The following is a 6,629-nucleotide window of genomic DNA, read 5'->3' on the forward strand; positions in this document are numbered from 1 at the left end:
GATAGACAACTATTGCCCAATTGTTGGCCACTTCTAAATCATGAGCATCATCTACAGGAGCATCTGGGGATTTAGGCATGTCCTCATTGACCGCGATAACTGGTATAATAGGTACCTACTGAACAGCATCAGAACTTGGCTGGGCAGAAAGGTCTACCACCACGGACTCCTGATCTTGAGGTGCAGGCTGCACCACCGGCTCATTCCAATTGCCCCAGTTCTCATCATCCACCTCATTGATAGAAGGTTCCGGAGGAGGAGCGGGTACAACATTCCACGGCAGAGCTGGAAACGGGGGCAATAGAAATGGTGGCATCTCTGGAAAAGGAACCCCAGGAACTGGGTGCGGATTGCCATTCAGAGGCATCCAGTCTTCGTCCTGCGGCATCTGTTTCGCAAAATTTGCACCCAAAATATACAAAGGCGCAGTCCAAGACACCCGAGCACCACCCCAATAAGCATAATCCATAAAAACCATATCACGGGGCACAAGAACATCTTCAGGGAATGAAGCAAAAACCAATGATCGAACCAAATATGAAACTTGCCAAATGTGTTTACTGCTGCTCTGAGACCATCGGTATTACGAAGATCTAATGGGACGCCCAGGACCATAAGCAAACCCTGACGAAAACCTTCCGCACCGCGGAAGGGCTCACCCTCATCATGTTTCATAAAGCGAACGAAGAGAACATTTCCCAAAGATTAGGGTGGAAGTTGAAGAAGCCTAAACCTAACCGCAGCATATCTGAGTTCAAAAATCCCCATAGAGCGTATCCAAGGCTGCGCAGACCTGACTAGCACCCCATGCGCTTGCAGCCAGTGAACCACGTCCTCTCTAGCAGCCCCAATCTGATCTGGCAGAGGGATAGGCATTACCTCATCAAGCATGAACTCCTCATGATGGCGCACAATTGGGGTATGTGCCGTCACAAAAGTTCTCGGCAGCCGATTGTCCCCACCGTCGATGATGTGGTGACCAGCCGGATCGTACAGCAGAGGATCCAGATGGAAGTTGGCCATCGAAATAGAGCACTCCCGCTCTATCGATGGTGAATGTAGCGGCGGCGGGGGCGTTGCAGGCGGAGGAGTTGAAGGTGTCTTGGGGCCGAGGCTGATGGAACTGGACGAGGGAGTAAAAGCGGAAGTGCAAAGGAGGTCCAAGTTTGTTAAATGTGATGTCAGAGAGATATTCTCGCAATGCACCTCGGAAGTTGCAACGTTACCGAGTTTTGGTTGCCAAACCAAACCCAAGATATGAGCAAATCAGTTATAATATTTTTAACGTGCCCGGCCCAAAGGCAAGAAATACACCATAGTTTGGACATGCAAGAAGTAGCAAAGTGACCCTTTTCCAAGCATTTCCGACACGTATGTATTTCCTCAACCATTCTAGAAATCAAATTGTCAAAATCTTCTATGGCTTGTTGCGAGGAAGGGTTATTAGATAGCCTAGGAGAAGTGTCCTGCTGAGCCACATCCGGTGGCCCAGAAGGCGCCCGCTCCTCCCGGCCCGTGGCACATACCAAAGATGGCCCAACATGGCCATGGGCTTCCATGTTCAAAGAACCATGATTCCCGCCCAAGAAGGGCGGCGCCCGATTAGCCGGAGACAACAAATCTTGCACCGTGCCAAAAGATATTGAAGGCCTCATTGACGTCCACCGGAGATTCGCCGGCAATGTTGGATGAATGACTACCCTCTCATATGATGGAATCGGATAACCCGCATCTTCAGTAGTTTGAATTCAATTTTCAGAGGCTGGATAATGATAACCATGACAAGCTGGGTAGTTTTGAAAGACTCCAAATGATAATTTCCTGCCAACTGGACAAGCAGATTTGAACAAGGACTTTGGAGGTTTATTATACATGGCCAACAAACCAAGAGTAGCACGCCTTTTTGAGGGACTAACAAGGATCCATTCATCATCACATTCTAATTTCCAAATCTTAAACTCACGACCCCAATTTGGGCCACCGTTACTCCAAAGATGAAAGTAACATTTGAAATGATCACAAGCAAAATATCTAAGACTTAGAATAATCATGGTTACTGCCTTACAAGATACTTGAAATCCAAATACCGTATCCTTGATCAAGAAAACCATGAACTCAATAGCCGAACCACTAATCGCCGCCTCCAGAGCCGCCACCACTGAATCTTCATTCAAACAAAAATCATGATGCCCAAAAGAGACCACCATGGTGAAGATCTCCGAATCATCCACAGGGTGCACCGTAAAACCAGTAGATTGGAAAACCTTATCTACAAAAACCAAACCCTTGGAGAAGTCCAAGCCAAAGGTGGATCCATCATTGGAACCCATGAAAGATGGGTATGAGCATGTAGATCCCAAAACGCCTGAGAGATCTATTATGTGGTTCGTTTTAAGATACTAATTATGGGTTTTTGTGCAAATTGGTAGAGAAGTGGGATGTTTGTGAGAAAAGGCAACAACTTACCTCACAGTCGTTAGATGTAGATCTAATATTCAGAAATGACGGAGGGCAGACACAGCATCATCACCATCTAAGTCTTTTGTAGGAGTACTAGCAAGATGTATGTGCATTGCACGGAATATCAAGATGCATTTTATTATAAAACACCTGTTGTGATTGACCCATGCAGGAGTAATCCCATTTGTAAATAATAATGATATCTCAAGAAAGAGGAGAGATAAGGTGAGGAGGAGTGGGGCGTGGTGGTGATTGGTGATCGGACCGAGCGAAGGCATGGGGATGGACGACGCCGGCAGCGACTACCATGCCAGTTTGTTCTAGAGGCTTCCTTTTTAATTGCTCAACAATGAGGTTGTTGGAGATAAGGATAAACAAGGGAAGGTCTATAGATCGGATGGTCTATATTGCAAGATAGCAGGCGTATACCATCATCACCAACTCGGTTCTTTATATGAGAAGTAATATAAGTATGGAGATACAAAGGTATTATCGTTACTTGTTTCCGTAAACTTGGATCTACATTCTATTCAATGGCTCGACATGTGGGGCCTTAGCACAATGACTTCTCGATTGTGTAAAACAAAGGTGTTCCCATCGCTGATAAGGAGGGGGTGACGGCAGCGCGCTTTCGGCTTGCTCTAGTCCTAGTAGTCATACTAGGTGGTCTACGCATGTGTAGATTTATTCTGTTTCACGTCTCGTGTTTGCCATACTACCATAACTGTTGATGAATAGACAATAAGTTATTCACGGGAAAACATTTGTTGAGCATGTGTGCGAGAGAGAGAGACAGCCACTACAAAAAAATACACTTCCGTGATGATACGTGTTTGTCATAGTAGGTCCCGTTTTCTGTCATGCATGTATATCCATGACAAATTTATGACAGAATCAAGATAGTCATACCTGTGCTATCGTAGAAGTGTTCCATGACATTACCAAAATTATCATCACGGAAATGTCCACTTCCATGACGATAAATCGCGCATGACAGAAGTGCTTTCATCAAGGGTGACCGACACGTGGCATCCAACGTTATGGAACGTCATTAAGCTATCGGGTCGGGTTTTGGATCCGATAACCCATTAACAGCCCCGACCAATGGGGATTTTCCACGTGTAAAATCATCATTGGCTGGAGGAAACATGTGTCGGCTTATCTCTGGGACAGATGTCATCCACTCATTGGACAGAAGGCGCCTATGATACGTCAACACGTGGCACGGCCCAACAGAGGCCCATTCCTGTGAAAAGGCAGGCCCGTTTGACTTGGTCAAAAGGTGGCGGGCCGGCCCATGGAAAGCCTGTTAACGGCCTGTTCGCATATAGCCCATTTACAGCGTGCTAACCCAAGGCCCGTTACGCCCTATTCGAATTAGGCCCAGTAGCGTCATTTGGGCCATCCAATATGATTCCAGCCCGTTTTCACTTCTGGCCCATGTATGGCCGATGACGTCCTTCGGCCCATATGAGGCCCTATGTAACTCTTGTCCTATAAACGGCCCGTGGTGAAACTGGCCCGTAAAGAATAGTGTATCACTTTATACCCATTAACGGCCCGTTATTCTGTTGGGCCGTTTCCAGCCCATGTTATCTTTCGGCCTTCTCAGAGCCCATTTATTCTTGGTCTATTTTCCAGCATTCTTTTACTTATGGCCCGTTACTGTCATTTTCTACTTGTGGGCCAAATTCAGCCCGTGGTTACAGTCGGCCCATTTGTGGTCCGTTAATACGTTGGGCCATTTACATAGCGTCATCAAATACGGCCTATTAACGATGGCCCATTATGGTCGGCCCATGAACGGACGATTCCAACTCTAGCCCATTTATGGCCAGAATGCGGTCTCTTTGGCCCATGTTTGGCCAATCGATCATACGGCCCGTATAAGGCCCATTGATGATACGGCCCATAGAAGGCCCATTGTTTCTACGGCCCGTAGAAGGACCATTGTTTCTACGGCCCGTAGAAGGCCCACTATTTCTACGGCCCATAGAAGGCCCACTGTTTAAACGGCCCATAGAAGGCCCATTGTTTCTACGGCCCGTAGGAGGCCCAGTGTCATTACAGTAAATATTAGCCCATGGTTATTGTGGCCTAGTTTTAAAAAATAGGTTATTGCAGCCACTAGCTAACCACAGAAAAAGAACTGCACTAACTACAAGCAAACAAATAAACAAGACAACAAGGAAATAAATAAGCAAGCAACTTACACTAGGCTATCACGGCTATTACACATATTACATCCACTGGGCATCAAAGTTCGCCACCAGTGCAAATATAGGGAACATAGCAGCATATAAACGCCGCAGCAAAACAATTCCAGAAATGAAACCACTTCAGAAGAGCTCAAGAAAAAATATCCTGGGCACCCATAATGCTAGCAAGATGCTTAGCAAGCTTATTAACTTTCTCTTGTTTGGCGCTTAAGTCCTCCAGCGCTTGTTGTTGCACCAGAAAGTATGCATCTGAATTCTGCAGGGACTTCCTCAGTCCTTCGGCTTCCTGTCGCATAACATCTGATCGATGTCTTTCAACTTGAAGTTGAGACTCAAGAAGCCGAACTGATTCAGGTAACGAGTTCGAAGAGCTAGTGCCAGCAGTGGTAGCCAGTAACTCGAACACTACATCAAGACAGGACATTGGGTTGTCTCAGTCTCTTCAATATAGTTTTTATCGGCTTTCTTGGAGACCAATAGGGATGTCTCACTATCTTGAACCTTATCTGCATTACTTCCTTTACCATTGCATAACAGGGTACTCTTCTCCAATATTTTATCCGCGTTCTAAAAGAGAAACAAACAAACACATCTCAGGTTTACAATGTAGTATATGAAACTCATTTTGGTAAACCAGTTTAGTAGTAAGGTGGACAGGATAACAACATGAAACAAACATATATCTATGTAGTATGGTCACTGTATGGTCTATATCATTCTAGTTTATGTTGCCAAATCAAGATAGATACAGTTCGAATCATATCTATTTGAGGCAAAGCAGCATAGACAGAATATAAGTGTGGAAAAGTACACAGCAATAACAACACTTGTAATGTGCATGGCATGAGAACATAACTGTTTATTGAATTGAAACTGAAATCAACATAGAGCAAGTTACAACAGCAAACGACCAAACACATTGAAGAAATAGGTTTAAAACATACCTGTTGCGCCATTGGAGTTTCAATTGCATCCTTCAAATTTGAAATTAGTTGGTATCAGTAAATACAGTGATGTAAGAGCAAAGTAGTACGAACCATAGCTACGGAACCTGACCTGAGAACAATTCTTCTTCTGCTTTAAGCGTTGACTTCGGGTTCGGAGTGGTGGTCCTCGTGATTTGGGCACTGCAGTTGCCTTACTAACTGCTCGTGTTTGGGTGCTTTGTGGTGGAGACGGTGCTGTCTCAACGGGAACTGGGTGTCTATCTGCTGGGGTTGGGGTTAGAAGGGGTGTAGCTGGTTCTCTGTCCAACTGGGTAGGGGTACAATCTACATGAGTGTGGGTTATGTGTGGTGGGGCTGGTTCTTGGGCAAGTACAGCTGTGGTTCTATCTGCATTGACAGGTAGCACGATCTTTTCTAAAGACCGTGTTTTTACTCCCACAGATACTGCCATCACTCCCTCCAATTGAAATGGCTGATAAACAAGAAAAGTAATTGAATGTACAGACATTGTAAGATAGACAGGTGCAATAGATAGTAGGGAAGAAAATAGGGCATGAAATAATTCACATTTATGTTGTCTAAGCAAACAGAATAGCAGGACATAATTTCACATATATGATGGCTAATTAAACAGGATAGCATGACACAATTTCACATGTATGATGGCTAACTAAACAGCATAGAATGACATACTTCAAAATATGATGACTATGTAAACAGGATGACATGATATAACTATACGATGTGTCTATTAAAGTGGTTGGCATGCCATAAATCACAAACATGCCATCGATGGAAACATGATGGCATGATATAATTCACGGATAGAATGACATAATTTAAAATATGTTGAATATGTAAACAGGATGAGATGATATAACTATATTATGTCTTTAGAAAATGGGTTGGCATGCCATAATTCAGATACATGATGTCTATGTAAACATCATGGCATGACATAATTCAAATATATGATTTATATACTAAGGAAGTGAGCAGAGGG

This window comes from Triticum urartu, chromosome 1, assembly GCF_003073215.2.
Source record: "Triticum urartu cultivar G1812 chromosome 1, Tu2.1, whole genome shotgun sequence".
Classification (NCBI taxonomy): Eukaryota; Viridiplantae; Streptophyta; class Magnoliopsida; order Poales; family Poaceae; genus Triticum; species Triticum urartu.